We start from the raw sequence: 25,096 nt of genomic DNA, 5'->3' as shown, positions 1-25,096 counted from the left end.
ATATTAAAGGGGCTTACTATTAAAGGCTAGCGGGGACAGCTTGCTGTGTGCAAGTTTACTTTAGAGTCTATTCTACGTACTCGTTTGTTCTGGGTTGCATTGTGTGCCCCAAAAAGATATGTTGAAGTCTTAACTCCTGGTACCTGGGAATGTGACCTCATTTGGAGTTAAGAGCTTTGCAGATGTAATTAAGTTAAGATGAAGTTATTAGGGTGGACCCTAATCCAACATGACAAGTGTCCTTGTAAGAAAAGAGAAGAGCCGTGTGAAGACAGACACACACAGGCAGAGCGCCACAGGACAACAGAGGCAGAAATTCGAGCAATGCAGCTGCGAGCCAAGGAACACCAAGGGTTGATGCCACTACCAGAAACTAGGAAGACGCAAGGAAGGATTCTATTTAAAGTCTCAGAGAGAGCATGGCTCTGCTGACACCTTGATTGCAGAGAGTCTAGCAACCAGAACTGTGGGGAAACATAATTCTGTTGTTTTAAGGCCCCTAGGTTTGGTACTTTGTTGCCTCAGCCCTAGGAAACCAATACAACCTCCATTCACTTCCAGGGGTTGATCAATTATCCTAAAGATGGGAAGCCCATTCAGTTGTGTACATACTTTCCTTTTGTTCGTTCCCTCTGAGGTTTTCAAACTTCAGTGTGTGTAAACAAAAGTATGTATGTATTCTATAGGCGGTATAGAGGATTTTTGTGGATAATTTTGACTGTCTGCAATTTTTTTCTTATTTGATCATTTTGAATGTCACCCGTAAATTTCTTTGTATTGTGTTTCTCTTTACTTTCTCTCCCTTGGGCAAAATCCTTCCAGTTTTTCTTGGAATATTTTCCTAGACCCCTTGCCAACCTAATGTGTTGTCCTTTGAATATGTTACAGTGGATCAGAGTCTCTCTTAAAATGTGGTTCTCAGTATAATGATTACAGTGGGGCTGTTACTGTCCCTTCCTTGGATATGGACACCATCTTTCTATTAGTGAATCTGACTTTGCTTTTTTGTTTGTTTGTTTGTTTTTTAAAGCAGCCACACAGCAGTTATTTAATTGAAACCACATCTTTTTTTTTTTTAATGTATAGCTCCTAAACCAGATTTACCTCATTCTATACCTTGTTAAAAACACCTAAATAGAGGTGTTTTAAGACACCTAAATATAGGGTGTTACTTTGCTCCTATTAAATTTTATTTAATGTGTAACTAGTAGATACGTAAGTCCTGGAGCCCTAATACAAAACACAATGATTATAGTCAACAAAACTCTATTATAAAATTAAATTTGCTAAGAGACTAGATCTTAGTTGTTCCCAACACCAGAAAAAATGATAATTATATGACATGATAGAGGTGTTCGCTAACGCTACAGTGGCAATCATATTGCAATAGAAATGTATCAGATCAATATCTTCTTGTACACTTTAAACTTACAAAATGTTGTATCTGAAATATATCTCAACCTCAAAAATCTAAAATAATGCTTTCATTTTGTTTTCTCTTTTTCTCCTCCAGCTGGTTGAAATAGTCTTGGTTTTGTGAGAGAAATCTCCCACTTATGGGTATCATCTCCAGATTTAATAAGTAAGTTTGCCTTTTCAAAAATATTCATTAATCTTGACTTTCTTCCTTTAGCTTTGTGCCCTGTATTTGCTTTTAAGTTTGCCTAAGTGCTCACTCTTCCATCTATTTGTGTGGTTCTTGCAGGAGTTTCATGTGTTATGTTACTTTCTTTAGATGTTGCCTTCTCTTTCTCTCTCTTTAGGAGAATCTGAATTTTTTTAGTCAGAATGTTATTAAGACAGACTTAATGCCTTTGGATTGTACCAATCTTTTAAGAATAACAATGTAATAGTAATATATTTATGTGGAGGGGATTGATAATAGAATTTGTTAGTAATTATTGGGTTTCTTCCTATGTTCTAGGCATTCTCATTTAAGAAAAATGATTTATTGAGGGGAAAGTCATATATCATAAAATGAACCATTTTAAAGTGAACAATTCAGTGGCATTAAGTAAATTCATAATGTTGTGCAGCTGCCATCTCTATCTAGTTCCAAAACATTTTCATCACTCCAAAGTAAAACCCTTTACCCGTTAAGCATTTTCTCCTGCTCTCCTCTCCCCACAGCCACTGGCATCCACCAATCTATGTTCTGTCTCTATGGCTTTATCTATTCTGGATATTTCATATAATTGAAATAATACAATATGTGAATTTTTGCATCTGGCTTCTTTCACTTAGCATGGTTTTAGGTTCATCTATGCTGTAGTGTGTATCAGCACTTTGCTCCATTTTATGGCTGAATAATATTCCATTGTGTGTTTGTTTGTTCAGTCACCTGTTGATGATCATTCATGCTGTTTTCACTTTTTGGCTGTTGTGAAGTGCTGCTATGAACATGAGCGTGTATGTACTTCTTTTAGGATTATCTTATAAACTATGCCTTTTAGGATTTGGAAAATACAATCACTATTTTTCTAGAAAACCTTTATTTGGGTGACTGTGTAATTCATAAGTGGAATGAGACCTACATAAAAGGTTTTTGCATTTTGTAGGGCTTGCTCTATCCTGGATTATGTTCCAATTTCTGGGACATTTTTCAAGATAAGTGAGTACATCACCATTGTTATCATCATCCTGATGTGGTGATGATAGCTATCATTTGAGAGCCTATTGTATAGTAGATACTATTATTATCCCCATTTCACAGGTGGAGAAACTGAGGCTTATAAAAGTTAAGCACCTTTTCCAAGTTATGCACTAGTAGTAGAGCTGGGACTAAAACCCAGATCTTTGCAACTGTAAAACTTGAGGTATGTGACAATTATGGGCCTGAGTTTCCCATCTTTCTGTGAAGTTGATTTTTTTTCTAATTTCAGAGAATAGCTGCTGACCATCAATAATAATAAACCATCAATCAGTGAGTGCTGAAATCAATTTAGCAGGTTGCAAACCTCATTAAAACTGAAATTGAGTGGAATAGGATGAAAAATACTTAGCAAGGGTATTGTTTTATGAAACTTCCGTTTTGGTTATGTATGTGGTGCGTATATGTGTGTTGTGCATATATGTGTGTTTGCACTGGTTCATGATATAAATTGTATTTCTTATTGTGGTTTGCCATCGAAAAAGTTTGAAAAACACTACTCTAAGCTAGTCACAGGTTCATTTTTCTCCATGTTTGAACTTTTATGCACCTAAGCATTTTTTGCTAATTTCTGCATTCTTAAGTATGGAGAATTTCTTTTCATCTTTCAGGTTCACAAATCACAAATTCCCTGAAGAACATTTTTGTCCCCTCACAGACATCACTGACTGACCCTACATGCTTTTTACAAAATTTGGTTGATGAGTGCCAAATTTGGTGCTGTATGCCTTTGAAGTTCTTTTTGTAGTCCTCAAGTACATTGTTCCCCTTGGTTATTGAATGACACACACACACAAAGTACACATTTAACAAGCACTTTAATAGGTGATAGCCTACATGGATCCCATATAACACAAACAGACCAATTGTGCTCATGTGTCACTTACTGGCCCCCACATCAGACAGGCGAGATTCGGAAGAAGGCATCGTCCTTGCTGTTTGTCACACAGTGCGAGAGCAATGTGGGACGCTGATCCCCAGGCAGCCTCTGGGAAGGGTGGATATGCAGACAATAATTTCACACGGTAAATGTTGGGTTTTCTTCACGTCAGTAGCTATCCGCAGCAATTCTCCGGGGACCCTTTCAAAAGCCAGTTTGAAAATTTGTTCCGTAAAACACAGATTTTTATTAATAATGAGAACATATTAAAAATGCCAAGTTGTTGGTGAGAAAGCCCAATAGCAGCCTTTTCATAAACTGGAGTGAATTATAGTTTAAATCTGCAAAATAGAATTAGGGTTTTAAATTTTTATTTATTTATTTTAAACACAGGAATTCAGTCTCTCATTGAAATGTAAAAAAAAAAAAAAAGGTCAAGCTGAAAGTTCAGGAGGTTCTTGATCAGGTCGGGATGGTCCACGGGACTGATCACTGAGTAAATGTTGAAACACCCATTGTGTGTGAAACACTGTGTCCATTGCGGGACGGAGGGAAAAGTGTGATATAGCAAGCTGCTTCAGGAAGCTAAGCAACAGAAAAACTCCTATGTGTGTTGTAAGATACATTTCAAGGAAGTTCATCAAGATCTTGTGTGTAATTCATGGTAGAAAATTAGAACCCCAATGTCTGTTCAAAAGGGGATGGTTAAATATATTTTGGGAGAATCACACAATGTGATAGCAGAAAGCCATCAAAATGAAAGGGGTAGATCTTCAAGAAGACCATGAGAAAAAAAGGACACCTTAATGTAAAGCACGCTTCTGAAGAATCTCTCTCATTCACCACTTTATTTCCGGTTCCTGGAACAGTCCTTAGCGGATAGTAAGTGTTTGTAAATATTGAATAAATGAATAAATTATACTATGAAAGCATTTTAATAAAAATAAATAAAATAATTTAATAAATTAAAAAATTAAAAAAATAAAAATAAATCCACATACACATGGATATACGTCGAAGTGTGAAGAGTGTTAGCTCTGAGCAGTGGGTTTGCAGGCAGGGAAGGGGGGCTCAGGGAGGGCAGAGATCATATCTTGTTTGGGTCCCGATGCCCCTTAAGAGCACCTAGCATGTTGTTTGCGCTTCATAGATAGACTTACCGTGAAGAAGAGACAAACCGTTGTAGTAGCTAACTACTGTTGACTTATTACTTACTGAGTAATAATAATGACAATGGTCATTATTGACTATTTACTTATTGCATGCTATATATACTCCTGGCTGAGGGATTTATATATGTTACCTTATTTTATGCTCACAGCAATCCTTTAAGGTGACTATTACCCCCATTTTACAATTGAGAAAGCTGGGGCTGCAAGGTTTGTAGATGACTTCCCTGCTTTCACAAGCTAGTAAGTGAGGGAACCAGGTTGAACACTGGCTGTCTGGCTCCAGTGCCTGTGTTCTTGACAGCAGGGGATGCTGCCTGTAGTTGCCTAACTCATTTTTGTATTCTAAACAGGGACTAGCAGGATGCCTTGAATGCAGTGGTTGCATCAGACACTGTTGGCTGCTTACAAAGCAGCTGTTCCTCACTTCTTCCTAACTTTCTATAAACCTGCAATTTTGTTCAGGCTACCACACACTCTCAGGATACGGACCACTCCCCTGAGTCCAGGGTCTAAACCTAGTTTGGTAATCCTGTTCCTCATTTGCTAGGGAGGTTTAGAAGTGCCCATGTGACCGAGCTGTGGTCAATGAGATGTATGGGGAAGTCTTCTGGGGTGGATCTGCTTCTGAATAAAAGAGATGGTGAGGAAATACCTCCTTTCTTCTGGTCTTAAATACGGTTGTGTGAAGATGTGATGTTTGGAGCTGAGTCTGCCATATCGTTTGAAGCAACAAGCCCAAATATAAAAAGACAGCATGGTAAGAACTGCAGAGCAGAAAGGTAGGGAGAGTCTAGGTACTAGTTGACATTGCTAAGCCTCTGCACTAGTCCTGAAATTGTCAGAAAGAGAATTAAATTGTGAAATTGTGCAAGCTGCTGTTAGACATTCGTTGCCACTTGTCGCTGAAAGCAATTCTAAGCTGTACAGTGCTCTAAAAATAGGCTTGTTGAGTTGAAAGTATTGATGAATTCAAGGAGGTGACAATCTAGTTGGGGACATAAGCTATATTCATTAGAAGATAACTAACAATGCAAGACTATGTGTACCGAGTGTCGAGTGAATAACCCAGCTTGATGGACCTATCAGGAAGGTCTTCACGGAAGAGATAAAATGTGAACTGATCCTTGAAGGTTGTTAATAGGAGAGGTGTGGATATAAAAATTAGTTGTGCAAAAAAAGTCACTTTAGGGGCCAGCCCAGTGGCATAGTGGTTAAGTTTGTGAGCTCCGCTTCAGCGGCCCAGGGTACACGGGTTCGGATCCCAGATGCAGACCTAACATCACTTGTCAAGCCTCGCTCTGGCAGCATCCCACATAAAATAGAGGAAGATGGGCACAGATGTTAGCTCAGCAGTGATCTTCCTCAAGCAAAAAGAGGAAGATTGGCAACAGATGTTAGCTCAGGGCCAATCTTCCTCACCAACAACAAACAAACAAACAAACAAACAAAACCCCTCTTCCTCACACACAAAAGTCACTTTAGTTTTTGATAGCTCAACTTGGTCTCATTTTTGAGACTCCATTCTGCTTGATAGCAGGAAATATAACATTAGTTCACTCTAGCTGTACTAAGTCAAGTCAGTATTTTCTGTTTTCCTTCCTTGCCTCCAGAGGACATGCAAGTTCTGAAGGGCTCATGTAGTGTCATGGAGTTAGAGTAGGGGGCATTTGATCCCATGTTGGTGAGTATTGACAGTGAGGTATTCATCCATCTGATTTGTCACTCCTTCTCTGATGGCTTCTGCTGAGCTGTTTGTATTATATTTGGTCCCTAGCCAGATGGTTTGTGGTGGTCAAGAGTGACGTTTGCCAAATATGTTCGGGTCTTACCCCTTCTGGGCACAAGGAGGATTACACTTATTCCTCTATGATTGGGTTGGTAATATGACTATTTCTCTGTGGATGTGATATGTGCAACTTATAGACTAAGCATTTGGTTATTGGTCTGATACTCTTGAGAGTTCTTTCTCTCTGCACGGCAAATGGCAATGTTCAGGATGGTTGCTACCCCATCAGCTTGGGTCCCTGAGGGACTACAATACACAGAGCTCTACTGTCCACCTGTGATGTACATGTAACATGAACTGAAATACTCCTTTGTTGTTTTAAGCCACTGAGATTTTGGAGTTGTTTCTTATTGCAGCATAACTTAACCTATCCTGACTGATGTGATATCTATACTACATATCACTGTGATGTTCACTTATTCCTGTTACAAGGCCTCTTCGGATTTGCTGCCTCCTTTTATCTCTTTCCTAATTTTTTTTTGATGGTGAAAATTCATTCTGAGCTAACATGTGTTGCCAATCTTCCTCTTATTTTTTTTTTTTTTTGGCTTGAGGTAGATGAGCCCTGAGCTAACATCTGTGCTAGTCTTTCTCCATTTTGCAAATGGGTCACTGCCACAGCATGGCTGACTAGTGGTGTAGGTCCATGCCTGGAATCTGAACCCATGAACTCCATGATGCTCAAGTGGAGCATGCTGAACCCAACCACTATGCCATGAAGCCAGCCCCTCTTTCCTAAATTTTATGTCCTTCTAGAAGGCATGAGAAAGTTCTCCTTCCTCCCATACTGCCTCTGCAACTGTCTATAGTCTACTGCTCTCATGTCATGGTAGTATGCACAGTACTGCAAAACCACAGTCTCCCATGATTCCAGGCATAAAGTGGGGCATAGGTATTTTCTACTCCCAAATTCCTAGGCCTTATGTGGTGTGTGTGTGTATATGTGTGTGTGTGTGTGTGTCTGTCTGTCTGCGTATCATTCCTTCACTTTTGGACTACACTGAATGCAGGTTTCCTTCCCAGAGATGAGGAAACTGAGGCTTGTGAAGCTTAATGCCTCATCCACGTCATTCACCAATAAGTGAAGACCTGGGAATAAAAGCTCTTCAGAAGCATCCACATCTCTTGCATCCTTTCAATCTCTTCTGCCTAGAGCCCTGAGAAGTTTCTTCCCTCTCATTATGTCAGTAAAAAAAGTAGCTAAGCAATTTTTTTTCCTGTAAAACACTTGTTTATGTAGGACTTTTGCTTTTGGAAATTTAAAGGTGACCTTTATCTCTCTTCATGTTTTTTGTGTGTTCACCCTTTTTCAAGAGAGTGAAGACCAAGGTCTTGTTTAAACAGAAGGGTGATCAAGGTGGAGAATATCACCTCTGACAAAGAGAAACAAAAATAAAACAAAATATTTCACTGATTAAGTCTTCAAAATTTTATCTTGCCATCAAAGAACGGATCGAATGATCTGTCCTGCTTGGTCAGATCTTGGCTCTCCTCCTACCTCACTGGTTGTTCCGTCTCAGTCTCTTTTGTAGTTCCCCCACAGCTCCCCAACCTCTCATTGGAGTGCCTCAGGCTCAGTCTTTGACCCTCTTATCAATCTCTACTCCTCCTCTAGGGGCGCTTGTCTATCTCATGGCTTCAGACACTTCCATATGCTGTCAACACTCAAATTTGTATCTCTTGCTCAGTACCTTGAACTCCTGTATCTGGCATCCTCTCTTTGCTGTCTAACAGTCTTCTCAAACCCAACATGTCCAAAACGAACTTTTGAGCTTCCTCCCACAAACTTGCTCCACTTGCGTCTTCCCTAATCTTCCAGTTGCTTAGGCCTTTGGTACCATCCTTGATTTCTTTCTTTATCTCAAACCCCACATCCAAAGCATCAGCAAATCTTGTTGGTACGACCTTCAAAATATATCCAGAATCTGACCACTTCTCACTACTTCTGCTGCTACCACCTTAGTCCAAGCTTCTGTAATCTCTATCCTGCATTATTGCAGAAACCTACCAATTGGTCTCTGTGCTTGCATTCTTGCTTACCCCAATAGTCTATTCTCGAACAGTAATCAGAGTCATCCTGTTAAAACACGTAAGTTAGATCATGCCACTCTTCTGCTTAAAAACCTCCATTGACTTCCCATCTGACTCAAAATAAAGCTGAAGTTTTTACAGCGGTATAGAAGGCTTATTTAATTTTCACCCCTATTACCTGGCTGACCTTATTTCCCTTGACTCTTCTGCTTGATCATTCTGCTCCAGACACATAAACATCCTCTTTTTTCCTCAAAGTGCCAGTCATACCTGGAATGCTCCTGTCAGAAATCTGCGTGTCTCACTTCCTCCTTTCCCACAAGTCTTTGCTCAAATGAGACCTACTTTGACCTTCCCACTTAAAATTGCAAACCCTGCAGCTGGCTCACTGGTGTAGTGGTTAAGTTTGCGAGCTCTGCTTCAGCGGCCCAGGGTTTGCTGTTTGGATCACGGGCACGGACCTGCACACCACTCGTCAGGCCACACTGTGGCAGCATCCCACATACAAAAAAAATAGAGGAAGATGGGCAACAGATGCTAGCTCAGGGCCAACCTTCCTCACACACATACACACACACACACACACACACACACACACACACACACACACACACAGACAAAAATTGTAAACCCTTCCCTATTGCCCCCATTGCTCCTATCTGTTCTATTATTTCCCATAGCATTTATCACCATCTAACATACCATATTATGTTTATTGTTTATTGCCTGTCTCCCCTGAATAGAATGCAAGCTCCATGAAAGCAGGTAATTTGTCTGTTTTGTTCACTGATGAATCTATAGCACTTAGAACCCTGCTTAGCACATAGTAGATGGTTAATAACCATTGTAGAATGAATAAGTGAATCAGTTTATCATTGCTCTTCTCTGATGTTGTTGTTATTATTATTATTATTATTTAAAACCCTTTTGCTTGGTAGAGGGAGAGGTAGGTTCAAAATGGGAATTTTCCTGGGGACTTAAATAAAACAGTGGTAAAAGAAGATATGTTTGGACTCTTCCAGATGTCTTCAAATCAGACCAGGCACCCATAGGCCTACCATGCTTACTCTTTGCATCTACATGAAAGAAGGTGGTCCTGCTGGTGCATGATGGAGAGAAAGAGAACTCTCTTACCTGTGCTTTGTTGCATGATTGTGGTTCTCACTCTCCAGACATTCCTGGGTCTGTGACAATAACTAGAATATAGGAAGGAGTGATATTTAAAATATTTAAGAGCTGGTACCATAGGCACTGATCAGTCAGATTGGCCACCCGCTGCAAACAACTGATGCGGTTCTACTGGTGCATGTCACTGAGCATCAGCCCTGAACTTAAGTATAGATAGTAGCTGCTTTGCTCACTGTTTTGTCAATTTTTTTACAAGTTGGGGAGAGGGTTTGCTGACAAAGACAGAAACTCTGAGCATCACATATCTGTCCTTAAAGAACAAGAAGATCTGCCAATTCTACGTGAGCTTTTGAGGTATTTTCTTGTGGAGACCCTATATTTTCATGCACCCAATTTTGAAAAATCTATGTTAAGTTTAAGTCTTAATATCTATTGAAATTATAGGAGCTATGGATACAGTAGGCTAGATTTAAAAGGAATAGAACTTAAAAACATCATGTAAAAGGACAAAGTAGCCCCAAATCCCACAAATCTTTATATCACATAGCAACTTGCGAGTACTTCCACTATAAGATACAGCATGTTCAGAGTACAAGTAGAAAGTGACAATAAAAATAACTTGTCAAAGTTAACACTTTGTCCGGTTGAGAGTGTCTCAGAATTCATGAGCAAGAGGCCCTGAAATACAGTGAAAAAAATTAAAACCTCACTTTCTTGCCTAACCTTCTCTGCTAGGTTCATTCTAGTGGAAATGTAAAAACTGGCCCTCCATCATGAGGGGGCTTCTGTTTCCTCACAATCAGTGAGCTAGAGCAGTGCTTCACAAACTTCAGTGAGCATGCATGTCACCTGCGTGTTTATTGAATGCAGAATCTAACTCAGTAGGTCTAAGGCCTGAGACTCTGCATTTGTATCAAGTTCTCAGGTGATGCCATGCGGCTTGCTGTTCTGTTGACCACACTTTGAGTAGCAAGGAGAGGACTCTGTTTAAAATCTCTGTCTTGGGGCTTTTTTTCTCAGTTTTCTAGACTGGGGAGAGCTCCCACCTCCTGTCATATCCATTGCATCAAACTTTGATATAATCCTCTATTGTCTTTTTACTCCCACTTTATATATGACTTATGTTTTTGGTTTTTCCTTCTCCCCTCTTCTGGCTGTCATGAGCTGGGATTGTGCCACTGAAAAAAGGTGGCACATATAATTCATTGCAAAAATGCAATCTTTCATTGTAGTGCTATTAACAGTGGACATGTCTGGTTTTACTCTGGGACAACAGCATGGAAGGAGCTACTTAAATCAGTGAAAAATTATTAACAGTGAAAAATATAATTAATACAGGGTTGCTTTGTTGAATAAAATACCATTGTGGGTGGCAGATGTGTGTGTTATGCCAGACAATAACGACTGTAACAATAGTTCCCAGTGTTGATTTGCTGGCTGTCACCCATGCTGATTTCTGTCTGCCAGTGAAGTGTGTTAGGAGGAATAATGAGAATCATTACACTCCTCAAAGATCCACTTTTTTTATAGCACTGAGAAAGGTCTTGGAAGTCCGAGTAGGGATAGTAGCTAAACATAGTAGCTAGGGACCTTGAGTTGATCATCAAAGCTCCCATTAGTGCAAGAGGTGGAACTTTTCTTAATAGAAATTACTGTAAATGGATATAGGAGTCATGGGGGCAATCGACTAACCGAGGCTTAAGCATGTTTGCAGAAAGGAAAAGCCACAATACAGCATGCCTTCCCCCATTAGCCCTAAACAGAAGTGAGTGGCAATTGCTGGCAATCCATCTTGGACCAAGAATAGAGCTCTTTGGGATGTTGAATTACATGGAAATTGTAATGAGGATACTAATGCTCATTGAATCTAGTACACCATATCTTTTATATGAGTTGGGTTATTTTCCAAGAAATCATATTTTACTTATCTTGAACCCTCTATGGTTGAACCAACTTGGTGAAATGCCTTGGTGGGAAACTGTCTTCTAGAGTTCCTTGGAGAATGCTATTCTGTTACTCTTTCTATTGCTGAGTTTGACACGTGACTCTGCTTGATGGCCTGGTTTTTTAAAAATGTAAGTGATAGTGTCATCCATTGGTGTCTCAGCAGCCTTCTGATGGAGAAGAAAATGGAATTTACTTTTAGGAAATGAACTTCATGAAGCTCCATACTCAAATGTGGCTCCCAGGCTCCACAGGTTATGTCTGTCACTCAGCAGAGAGCCAGGTTCTCTGATTCTTGTCATTATTGGGAAGAGTAATCTTGGTGGAGTTCTATAGTTTTGCAGACCAAGAGTCACATCTCTCTTGAAAATGGGGAAATTATACCTACCATGTTCCCCTAGCTTTGAGGATTAGGCATCTTCATTTTTGAAAAGCAGGGACCTGGTTTTGGTACAAAACATTCCTTTGGCATTGCCCCATCAAAATACTGTATTTTGAATACCCAGACCTTTTTCACCACCATTAAAAAATCGCATCTCCAAACCAATAACCCTGCATTGACCAGCAGGCTCCATGCATTGGGCCCTATACAACTTGAATTCCTTCAATATTTGTAATTAGAATCCAGATGTGGCAGACCTCCTGTGGACAGATGGTGCTCATGCTATTCCCTAAGGTCTTTGGTGAACCCCCAGCTCCAGGACACATTAACAAGAATGGACTTTTTGCTGAAGGTTTCATGAGGAAACAGGGAAGGTGATTTGCATCTTGGACCACATAGTAGAGAACTAATAAAGCTCTCATCCCTGTTCTGTCCTCTGTCAGTGACTTTGTCATTCCCCCTTCTTAGTCCAAACAACCTCTGAAGACTCCTTTATTATCCAGGCTATTCAGCTTGTGTCCCCAATTTATAGACCCCCTTCAGCAAAACCAAACCCTGGAATTAGCCTCAAAGTGGTTATCAAATGCGTCTTGGAGGCCTCCTCCCCCATCAAAGCTTCTAATTTAGTTATTCACCCAATTAAAAAATTTTGGGTTGCTGAGAAAAGAAGATTTTTCCCCATGTTGTTACATAAGGTATACCCTGCCTAAATGCCGAAAATGACTGTGAACCATTACGAGGTTCAGATATTTGTGAAGATATACATGAGTAGTTAATCACAGTCTACCACCAGACATCATTCAGTTTGTTACTGATTATCCTATTGCCTTCCGGCTCTTCTTTTAAGAGTCCTTCAACCACTCCAAGTAGAAGTTTTGTGTTCACTTCACCATTCTTCAACCTCTTGGCAGCCCCCTTCTTGGACTCCTGCTGAGCCCCGGCCAGCTTGCTTTGTTCTTCCTAGAAGCACCCTCCCAGATTCTCTCCCTCTCTGGGATTTCTTTACCCTCCGTGTTGCAGTTACACTTGAAAGGTGTTGATAATTGATAATGTTGTAATGTGTCATGGCTGCAGGGCTATTTGCATTTTAATGGGACTCTTGGATGTGCACCTAGTCTGAACCTCAAGGAATGACTCCTACTTGAGGACAATTTCAGTCTTGGGGCAGGCAATAAGGCCAGCATTTGGCTGTATATAACCAGCATTGTCCATGGATGCCCCTACTCCTGGGTGAAGGCTAGAGGCACTTTTTCAGATGGGTAGGTGAGTTGGAAGGCAAGTGTAGACTGAAAAACACACTTGACATTACAAAATAATTCTCTATTTGATGGCTTATATGAACTGCTCCATAACGTAGGTTACCAATATAGTCACATCTCTTTGACTATATTGCTCACTGTTGTATCCCTGGTGTTTTTTTTAAACCACTTTATTGAAATATGATTGACATACAAAAAGCAGTATGTGCTTAATGACATACAACTTGATGAATTTGGAGATAAATATACACCTATGAAACCATCACCACAATCAATGCCATATATGTATCTATCACCTCCAAGAGTTTCCTCCCACCATCTTTATTAGTTATTTATTTTTGTGATTAGAACACTTAACATAAGAGCTACTCTCTTGGCAAAATTTAAAATATACAATACATTGTTAACTACTGGCCCAGTGCACACAAAGAAGTTAAGGTACTTGCTCAAGGTTTCACACTTTAGTAGAGGGGCATAATGATTAAAATTCAGGCTGCATGCCTTCAGAGTGTGTGTGCTTAAACTCTCCGTAACTGCTCTCACAGCAAGCAGTCTTACGAGGTAGGTAGCAGGGTTGGTTCCATTTAACAGATGAGTAAACAGAGATTTGGACAACTTCAGATGATTTTAAGCACTCTATACAACAGAGGTCTGCTCTTTGACATCATGGAAGAGTTATATGACTGATTTATACGTCTGGTGGCGAGGAACCCAGAGGCCGTGGTCTCCAGGACTCCTGCTCCCTAGACATGTCCCAGTGTTTATTCCTTTATCTTACCATGATGGATTGATGCAGACCTCCCACTTGAACCAATCCTCTGTTCCTTGCCTCAGAAGCACCATTAGGTAGAAACGATCCCACAAACCCCTATATAAAAAGAAAAGCAAAAACAAAACCAAAAATCTGTCCAACTCTATTGAAAATCGATATGAATATATCAGCTCTTAAATTCCCCTTAGAGAAAAGTATCTAAAAATGTTCCAGGCCCAGTCTGCTCCTCAAATCAAAATCTGATCCTTCCTCCTATGCCTATAATTTGAGGTTGATTTAAAACTGAGCTAAGTCTTTGGGGACAAAATGAGATGGTTTCTTTCTGCTAAAGGGAAGGAGAGCTTAGGAGAAAAGTCTTGAAGAACATCTTCAAAGCTATGCTTTCTGAAGGACCGGTGAGATAGACTAAATAGAAAAAGTTTAAAAAAACAGGTGCTTCTCAGCCTGTAAAAATAATATCCATTTTTGGAAAGTGTTAAGAAAAAAAATCCTACCTCCAGTTCTGACCTAGTGATGCTGATATGCTCCCGGGGAATCATGTTCCTTTTAAGAAGAGCGTCATTTTTTCTGTATCTCCCCCAACCAAGACTATTGAGTTGAGCTTTATTGTCAGCAATTTGTCTTGGTAAAGCAGTAGGTTTCCTTTTGTTTTCTAAAGGTAGTGAATTAACCTGTTGGAGAGATTAATTTAATGTTAGTTATTAAACTTGGATTGGATGCTTATTTTTTCCAAGAAGAATCCCCATAAGGTTGTAAAGAATAATGTATATGGAGTTTTGCTCAGTGCTTGGCACATAGTAAGCATTTAGTAGGTGTTAGCGGGTATTATTATTGTTATTATTGCTGCTATGACTACTATTATTATGAGTGGTGGTGGTCCCTGGCCAGGCATCCGATCCTAGCTGCAGATCTTTACTGTGGGGAAGAAATGCATGTAAAGTGCTCAGTATAGTCTCTGGCACATAGTAAACATTTAGTGAATTTTAGCAAATTTATAAAGTGTGAATGGATTAGAGTCGATTAGGCTGCTGCCATAGGGACCAAAATTTAATGGCTCGAAGAAAAATAAATTTATTTCTTACTCATGTAACAGTACCAGGTAAGTGTTTCAAGTGTTAAAGAAAACTTCTCAGGCGATTTAGCCGTTAGCATGTATCAAAGTTTTATTAAGATCATGCAAGTAAGGGAAATGGACCCTAGAAGGCCACTTCCCAAATTCACTTTTGGCAGGAAACCTGATAGGAAAAGAATTCAGTTAGATAATCATTGTTAGACTAGACACAGAAAAAAAGGAAAGTCTGGTTAAAGGTCACTAGACCTTTGATTGACAGTTGGCAACTGAGAATGTGGGTAATTGGGCATGTGGGTAATTGGTTTCCCCGAGCAAACCTTAATCCTATTAAAGTTCACAGAAAATTGCTTGAGCATTTTATTAGGAATGCTAACTTCTCAAAAAGAGGTTGTGAAGCAAAAATATTTTGCCCCCCCAAGACCAGATATGGAACAGTTTCTCTTATGTGCAGGAGTTGGGATGGAAGACATTTCCTCCACCTACTCTGGGTCCTTCTGGCCTGGCTATGAATTAAATTCACATGAGACAGAATAACAGGAGAAAATTAAACAAAGTTTTAAAAACATGTATACATGGAAGAGACTCAGAAAAACTGAGCAACTTGCTAAAATGGTGGAGGCTCTCATCTTAAATACTATCTTCAGCTGCAAAGGATGATGTTGGGGGTTGGGGGAGTCAGTTGCAGGAGATCACCAGAAAAGCACAGTAAACAAGAGCAAGGTTATTATGCAGACCTAAGTCCTTGCCTTCTGCATTGATAAGAGTTTTTAGAGATAAGGTCATCCCCCCTTCTTCCTGGTACAGACAGGGAGACACCTTTACAGATGGAGATTTCCCTTACAAATGTAAATGTCTCTTATAAAGGATAACTTATACTTTTCAGAGTTTCTTTCATGTCTGCAGTTTTTAAAAGTAACCAGCCCAAAATAATCCTCATGCTAAAGAGACATATCTTGGGGTGGCTAATTCCAATCCCCCATGGCTCCAAGCCCCTTTCCCCAAACCTTGCACTATGCATCTCTTCCGTCTAGCTGTTCTTGAGATATATCCTTTTGTAATAAACTGGTAATCTAATAAGTGAACTGTTTCTGCAAGTTCTGTGAGCCTCTCTAGCAAATTAATCGAACTCAAGGAGGGGGTCTAGGGAACCTCTGATCAGAAGCCTAGGTAACAACCTGGACTTGTGATTGGCACCTGAGGTGGGGGCAAGCTTGTAGGACTTATTCCTTAACCTGTGGGTTCTGGCACTATCTCCATGTAGCCAGTCTTGGGTGAAGTGGATCAAGGCTGCCCTGGGGAGAAAAGCGCAAGATGTCCTGGCCTACATACTGATCTATATCGCCCTCCAGGAAGCATAGGACATCCCGACCTGATCCAATCTAATTCTTATCTGAAGTTATAGGACCACCCAATAACCAGACCCCACCTACACTGATACCATTTTAATGACTTTATTTTACATAATCTGTCCTTCATCTTGTAAAGAAATAACTCACATACCTATGCCTTATAAATTTAGCCCTACCCTCGAACCGTGTTTGTAGCTCTTCCCTCCCCATGGGTCTTGTCACCATGGTACTCCATGCTATTCTCTGAATAAAGGAGCACAACTACCAGACCTTGAGAGTCCAAGAAATCTTTCTTTCAACTCCTCGGCTCACTGAGCCCACATCATCGGGAATTGTGTTAAATTGTAGGACACCCAGCAGGGGTCACAGAATTGCTTGATGTGTGGAAAATCCACACCTCTGGTGTCAGAAGTGAAGTGTAGTAGGTAGTGTGAGAGTAAAGGAGAGACATACAGGAGGTTTGTTTTTCCTTTAGACTTCTTGTGATTGAAACTAATCATATATTAAGAGTATTTGACTGCCTTTACTATGGACTGGCTACTTGTGTCGTTTGCACACCTATCGGCAAATATTGAGCTGTTAATTTTGCATAATAATTTCTAGGAGGTTTTATATGTTAGGAACTGAGCTGTTTATGATATGAATTGCACAAATCTACCCTGTTTTTTAAATGTATTCTTTTGACTTTGATTATGGAGGTTTTTGCTGTGCAATTTTTTTTGTGTTGTCAAATTTAACAGTCTTCTCTTCCATGACTTCTGATTTGCATGTCATGTTTAGAAGGCCTTCCCCACTCCGAGACTGTACAAAAATTTCTTCCATTTTTTCCTAATAATTTTGTGGTTTTAGTTTTTACATTTAAATGTGTGCTCCATCTGTTAATTTCTTTTGTTTCAAGGTTAGAGGAATGGATTCAATTTTTTTTTCTAAGTGGCTACCCATTGTGTGAACATCATTTCTTTAATAATACATCTTGATCATATATCAATTTCCTGTATGTTGTTGGGTCTATTACTGGAATATTCCTTTGACATGTCTATTCATGGGCCAGTATTATGTTGCTTTAATTAATGTATCTTTATATCATGTTTTAATATCTGGCAAGACTAATTTCGCGTCATTACTTTTTTTTTAATGGAATTTTTCTGGCTAGTTTTACTTGTTTATTTTTCCATGTGAAAATAGTTCAAAAATACTGCTGATAATTTTTATTTGGATTGCATTAAATTTATATATTAACTTGGCAGAATTGACATTTTTATGATGTTGATGTTGAGTTCTTAAGCATGGGTGTAGTATACCTTTCCATTTGAAGAATATGTGTTGTTTTTAAATGACCTTTGTGGTTGTTGACTGTGTTTTTCTGCATGTGACAGATTTCTGAGACTGGACCACTTGGTTCATTTCTTAAACTGGCTGAAATTATTGTTTTTATTGCTGAGGCTCAACCTGTTTCACAAGTTTGGAAGATCTAGGAGCTGACCAATTGCTTGTGTAATGATATTCAGAGCAAACACACCTCACTCTAGGAAATGATGTGTGGGTTTTGTCATTGATTTGCTGTCTCTACGTGTTTGTGGTGGTTGCCTCATGGAATAGGAGCAAGAAGACCATGATACAGAAGGAGATCAATATCTGGAGCACAGATCTGGGGAAAGTGGTAGTTCAAACTCTTAAATCTGGCAAAACCTTTTGTAGGTTGAGTTTTCAAGAAGCATACCCTGAACTAGGATTTATAAATCTCAGAGGCACAGGCAGTAGAGTGAAGTGAGACAAGGGAGGGAAGGAAGCCAATACAGGCTGTTATTGAGTGCCTTATCTCTGTGGGCGACTGTGGCTCAGTCATAGTTTGGACCTTTGGGAGAAAGTGTAGAACGTGCCTCAGAGTTGTCCCACCCAAAGGCCAAAGCATCTGGGGTATTTACCAGCTCCTACTTGTTGCTGATTGAAGGCTGTTCCTGGTGCCATCAATAACCAGTCACCTCTGGCTTGCCTTGAGCATGCACCTATGACTAGCAAAAGTCTCAGGCAGAGAGTCACAGATGCTTGTAGTTGGAAGTGGTCAGCCTGCAGAGGAACAGTGGAGGAGAGGCTCAGATACAACTGTCTTAAGAAGATTTAAATTTCTGCATCCTTAGCTACCAGCTACATGCCCTGTTGGGAGAGGATTAGGGAAGTTAATTTTTGGGTTGTTTGTACCATCTACACTCCTTTCTTAGGAAATTCTGCCTTCACCCTCACCTGAGTGGGCATGTCTATGTTCTGAGCCTTGGAACTCTCTCTTTCCATTCTCATTCCTACCACACTGATTAGACCAGTGCCTAAACTTGTCTCAAAGTTAGCATTGTCTATGGGCTTGTCAATAACCTATGACTTGTTCTTGGAGTTTGTCCCCATTCAAACAAGCAGGGCAGGTCAGATTCCTCTTTTCGGGCTATGGAATTGCGAAACAAAGAGCCAGTTGCCAGTTAGCAGTAGGAGCTAGAATTAAAATGTTAATGTATAAAGGGAAGAACACAGGATGGCTGTGTTCAAGCAGCAATCATGAACGAGCTGGTTGCGAGAGAGAGGAATATGGAGAATGAAGGAGAGAGAGAGAGAAAGAGATGAGAAATAGTGTTAAGAGGCCAAACCCCAAAGGTGCCTTGTTTCTTGCCTTTCTTGAGTTCTGGTTGTTCAAATTCTCCTACTTTCCCATGAGGCATTTTTTTATCCTTAAACTATAACCACCTCTTCCCTTAGTATGAGTGAGCTACTGTTAGTTGTCTTGACCAAAAACACATTGGCAGAAAATTGGAGGGTGGTCTCCTAAGAGTGACTCAAGTTCTTCTCCATTTCTGCTGTCCCTTTTCCCTCCTCTGTGTCTGGGGGCAGCTAATCTGCCAGTCCCCTTGTCATGGTTGTTGCCAGCCACTGTGAAAGGCTCCAAGAAATAAAATCCAGAGAAAATGCTAGTCATTAAGTGGAATAGGCTTGTCCTTCCCAGAACAGGCAGTGATAAGATCATACAGCTTACTCTATAAGGAAACTAAATTTTCATCCTCTCAAGAAAAGAGGAAACCTGATTAAATCCTTTATAGTGGTAAGCCCTGTGCTTTATAAATGGGTCCTGACAGTAAAGAGGTTACGGTGAGGAAGTTTTAGCAAATTTCCTTAATGAAACTTGATGAGATCCTCTCACCTGAGTTTTTACTGACTTAAGCTTCTTTGAGGAACAGCCTCACCTACCATCCACAGAAGAAGCTCAGTTGACCAAGTATAAACAGGCAAAAACAAGCCAGAAGGCCTAAATTCAATCCATTCACACTAAACAAATATGACCCACAATCAAGCTACATTAAATACAAGCTGAAATGACACACGTAACAGATATTTATTCAGCAAAGAAGGTTATGTTCAGGCTTGTGCTAGGTGCTGACAGCATAGAAGAGAATAAGACAGACATGTTCCTGCTCTCAGAATATGGGCTGTGGGGGAACATGGACACTGAATATGTCCTTATAAGCAAGAGTGTCACCAAAGGGAAGGGTATGAGAACAGGTCAGGAAGCCTTCCCCAATAGACTTTTTTTTTTTTTTTTTAAAGCTGAAACCTGAAGAATGAGCTGGGGGAAGAGCCTTCTAGGAAAAAGGATACTATTTGAGGAAGAGGGCAGCCTCCCACCTGGTTTCATATGATTTCTTTGTGTAGCTAAAACTCCAGCTCCAACGCCACACAGGGCTCTTTTCTTGGAATAGCAGTAGGTTTTGATCACCTGTTTGTTGCCTTACAGGCTGATGGCCCCTGCTTCTGCCCCCATGGGCTCTCTGGCTGCAGAGACGATGGCTGCCGCATGGGGCAGGCCAAGAGTGCCAGAGAGTTAACACCTCTTATGGGGTTTTCTCCTGATGTGGGTCAGGAGTTGGAGGACAAATACCCCAGCTTCCTTACCCTTAGTGGGACCATTCTGAGGTGTGTTTACACAGCCCCTCAGAGGATCCCGACTGAGACTGAGGCTCTCGTGACCCTTAGTGATAATCTGCTCATCAAGAAGTCGTTAACTGGCTTTCCTCCTTTCTCTGCCTACTTCCTCACCACTTCCTCACAGTGCTTCCTGGTATCACCTCCATGAACGTGACCTGAAATCCTTATCTTGGGGTCTGCTTTTGAGGGGAAGCCACACTAAGACCATCTCTAAACCCTATGTGTTTGCTTTTAAGCTGATTGTCATGATTGTGTCTCTAGCTTGTGGGGATTCCTGGGGGTAGAAAGGGAGGGGAGGGACATTCAGGACCAGAACTTCTATTTTCCAATACTCCTGCTTCTTCCATAATCGGAAGGCTTGCTTTGTGTGTGTGTGTGCGTGTGCATGTGTGTGTGTGTTTGTGTGTGATTACAAGTAAATCTTCATGAGGAAACTGTTGAGGACATCTGCCTAAAGTTATTTTTCTCAAGAAAGCTTATGTTAATAAGCAGAGAATGGGGCAGCAAACCATGGGGGAATGAGCCCTGACCTGGGAGTCAAGGGACCTGAGTCAGATTCTGTTATAGAGTCACTCATCACTATGTGACCTTGGGCAGGAAATTTCATCTCTCTAGGCTTTGGTTTCCTCATCTGTGAAGTGGGGAGGTGGGACTAAGTGATCTTCAGGGTCAGCATTCTAGGGTGATCTTTGAATATATTTCATTGACTCCATGGCATGCAAGCTCTGTTCCAAGGGCACCCCCAGGGTCTGCCAGGGAAGGGTGAAGGAAGGAAAAGGGGGATGGACCCTCATTCATTCATCAAGTAGTTCTTGAAGCCTGCTGGGTGCCAGGTACTGTTCCAGGCATTGGGGATAGAGGTGAACAACTGAGTGTCAGTCACCCACTCTGATTGAATCAAAGAAGGCCTTGAATGAGGTGAGGGTTTGGAGGTCAAAAAAAGAGCAGAAAACAAGTCTCCTCCTCACTTCATTATTTGATTGGCACCTATTGATACATGAATGCAGGTTTTAAAAAAAAAATTAGATTACCCTTTTGCTATCTAGTAGGAAATAGAGCGCTATGGGAAAATGACATTCAGGATAGGGATATTTTAATAGGAAAAACTTGTGACTATGGGTGCTGCCCTGGAGTGTGAGATGGGATGGGTAATTATGGCCGGGGACTTGGGGCAGCCCAAGGATGTGGGTGCCTGTCTGGGGGCAGGAAGAGGGATTGGTTCAGAGGTAAGGGAGGGACCGCCCATTTTAAGCCTTGCCATCTTGGACCTCCCAATTTTCCTAATGGCTAGTTATAAAGTCACCAGGCAGGCCACAATGCCATTTTCTATAAACAAGGGATGGAGGTGGGGAGGGGGTGAAAATAGAAATAATTTATCATCCTAAACTAACAGATCTGGGCGTAGGCCCAGTGCTACTGAAAGGGTCCTTTTCATGATGTGTGGGCAACTCTCTCCACTTCTTAAGTCATCAGAGAGGTGATTGGAATGGCTTTTAAACATGGACTCTGTCGAGTGATGCAAAAGTCCCATGATTTACAACCCAAAAAAGTTTATCTTGCTCTGGGAAAAAAGAAGGCCTTGGAACTGGAGCTTCACATTCAGAAGCCAATAAAAACATCTTAAAATAACACCCCCTCCTTCCTCCTGCTTCATAATGAGAAATGGAGGATTTAGCAAGAGGTGGGGGGCTGTGGGTAGGACAGTCGCAATCACCAGTGATTGAGCTTTGAGGTCCAAGGACTTTGTTGTGGGCACTGGAACCCTATGATTTATAATTAACTCCAACAAGAAAAACCAAATGCCATGCACTTTCCTAACAGAGCTACAAAAATAACCACATTCACAGTGTTTGCAAAATTGGAAACAAATGTCCCAAGGAACATAACAGCTCCATGCTGTCCTACCCAAGCTTTGGAGGAAGAAAAATACTGGCACTCAGTCACGACCACAGATAATGAGCCAATATCGTTTGTCATGGGAAATTCATCTAGGCAAAATTGGATTGCACCATTAGCCCTCAGTGACTCTGAGAAATGACCATACTGAAGTGCCTCAAATTAAAATCAGCCAAGGGATGGGTCTAACATCCTCTTTCCCCTAAATGCTGAGTTTTGTTTCTTTATCCCCTTTTATAACATAGTGGAGCTGTAAGGGGGGAAATAATCAATGCCTGATTGTACCCTTGTTCCTGGAATGGCTCAGACCCATGTGGTTCTTTTTTCAAAGTGGGTATGGACAAAGGTAATGACCATGAAAAGTACTGGGGGGCTCTGAGGTGGTACAGAAGGGCATAGTGACCTAATTCACTGTTGAAGGATGATGGGGAGGGGTGCTGGTGATTTGGCATCTGGATTAATAACCTATAACCTTAGTTTACATACGAAATTTTTTTTAGGATATTTGAATTCTACTCTAGAAGTAATCTTAGTTCTTGTGCTGATGTGGAATATGAAAAGTTTGGTTACAGGAGTTTACTCGGTTAGAAGAAATTCTCTATCTATAGGGGCCCTTTGATGCTATTAAACAGCGAAATCACGCAGCAAAGGACAGAGTTAATGGTTCTAAAACAGTAATGAACTAAATCTAGGCATTACAGTAAACAGTTTACAGGCATCTCCTTTAATTTGCACAATCCTATGAAACAGTCTTTAATAGAATTCCTGTTTTACAGATGAGAAAACAAAGCCTCTGAAAGGTTCAATAACTTGCCAGACTGCAGTTAGCAAAAAGCAGAGCTGGGGCAAGGACCCACTGCTCTTTGACTCCAATGCGCATGCTCTAAAGTCACTCTTGGGTGGATTTCTATGTATTTTTCCCCTTTAGGCCAATGCTTTCCAAACTGTGGTTCATCAGCTCCCAGGGGCCATAGGAAAATTTCAGATGACCTTGCTACTATTTCCCTAATTCTGTATGTCAGAGAGATAGGGAACAAAACCCTTTCAACTCTCACATCTCGTAATCCTCCCTCCATTTCTATGAATTAAGTCATGTGCCTCACCTCAGGGGACCCACGACAGTAATATTAGCTGAGCGAGAAGCAATATAGGTGAGTGAACTTTCAAACTGACTAACTTAAAGGTAGCAGCAATAAAATGTGAACTTGAAAAGTGCCTGAGAATCAACTGTATGAACCTTGTCAGTTTATGTAAACTGTGCGCAATGAATATGCAAATTTTCTACACATTTTCCTGCCTATGCACTTCTGTTATACACTTCTAACAGACCTGGGTATGGCCTCCTGGGAAAATGGGAGTTTAAGCTTTCTGCAAAAGTCACCTATGAGACTAAGAATTTCCACTGTCTCTGTCCAAAACATGGGATTAGTGAAGAAATTCTCACTCCTTGTTTTTCGCTTGAGAGAAGTTAATTCTTCCTATGGGAAATTTTTTTAACGTCCTAAAACTATCTGAACTTCAGGAACTTGAACCTTGCATCGTAGCCGCCTTTTGCCCCTAAGGAATATAATCTATCCAAGCTGTTAAATTGTTGTGAACTCCAATAATAGGACATTTTTATAGTGTTCAGGATATGAAACTGAAGCGTAGTAGACTGCTGTGTGTATGTGTATTTGCTCACATTCAAAAACTAGTTAAGCATTTCAGATCTCTTTAGATTTATACAGGGTTATTTATTACAAGTCTCCTGAACTTTCTAGAGGCAGCAATCTTCCGGTGATCTTTATCCAGCTGTTCTCCTCTATCCTCCCACAAGGCTGCCTGTTTGGTTCTTTCTTTTTCTCTCTCTTTCCTCCTCTTTTTCTTTTTTTATTGAGCTTAGCCTTAATGGGGAAATAAAACGTCAAATACATCTGAAAAAAATCCAGTGGTAAAATTTGCAAATGGGAATACAATTTGAAGGCAATGCCAAAGTTAAGCAGCCAGTTTTTTTTTTTAAATTTTCTCTGTTAATTAGGCTGCAGATTTTAAATCTTAAACATGTGCAGAGTTGTGAGGGATCTCGTGTGTAGAAAGAGGCTTAATTCCAGCAGCTCCTGATATTGACTGTTCAGTTTTGCAAGGGTCACAATAGACACCATCAACAACTCGTATTTTTTTGTGTGCCTTCCGCACATACAGCAGAATGGAGGGAAGAATCAGGGAAAGTTAGAGCTGGCCTGAACTCTGATGTCATCTACCAGTGGTTTCCAATTTTTTAGGTCAGAAAACAAAGAAAATCTTATCCAGTTAGCCTGGAGCCGCTACATATGGAGCGTGTGTGCATGCGGGTGCATGTGTGCCTCGCATTCCTCTGTTAGGACAGAGCATCTGTCTACTGGGAGTGGGTGCACAAAACTCTCGAGATTGCAGTTTGAAAGTTCCAGTTCTTGGACCACCCTCTCATTTTATTGAGGGAGAACTCAAACTCCAGAAAGCTGAGCTGGCTTGTTCAAGGTCACACTGCTGGAAGGAGATGGAGCAGGCACTTGAACTAGGTCTTATGTTTCTGAGCATTCTGCTCCTTTCTTTTTGCTTTTTTTACCTGCTAAATTTATTGTACATTCTTTTGCTTCACACTGTCATGTATATTTAAACAAATAAGTCCACACTTGCCTTCCTGTTAGTTTCTTTGGAAACCACACAAACAGTTTAATTATATTTTCTTCCCATTCTAAGGAAGGATTACAAAGGGATTGTTTGTATGCTTGCCTGTTTGTTTGTCTGTCTGTTTGTTTTTTCCAGGTTTATTGAGATAAAATTTACATATAAC

General features: G+C 40.5%; 1 long non-coding RNA gene across 3 annotated transcripts in view; it reads left to right on the top strand.

Annotated features, from left to right (window-relative positions):
- The window catches only part of LOC139046144 (uncharacterized), a 211,528-nt gene that overhangs the window by 46,471 nt on the left and 139,961 nt on the right, over window positions 1–25,096 (top strand). For all 3 annotated transcript variants that reach the window (XR_011505744.1, XR_011505746.1, XR_011505745.1), the window contains exon 2: window positions 1,514–1,582. This is a non-coding gene — a long non-coding RNA (uncharacterized lncRNA). The remainder of the gene's footprint in view (window positions 1–1,513; window positions 1,583–25,096) is intronic.

The sequence above is a fragment of the Equus asinus genome, chromosome 9 (genome assembly GCF_041296235.1).
Source record: "Equus asinus isolate D_3611 breed Donkey chromosome 9, EquAss-T2T_v2, whole genome shotgun sequence".
Classification (NCBI taxonomy): Eukaryota; Metazoa; Chordata; class Mammalia; order Perissodactyla; family Equidae; genus Equus; species Equus asinus.
Note: the sequence above shows the minus strand (reverse complement) of the source record. Positions and strands in the feature narration are given on the sequence as shown.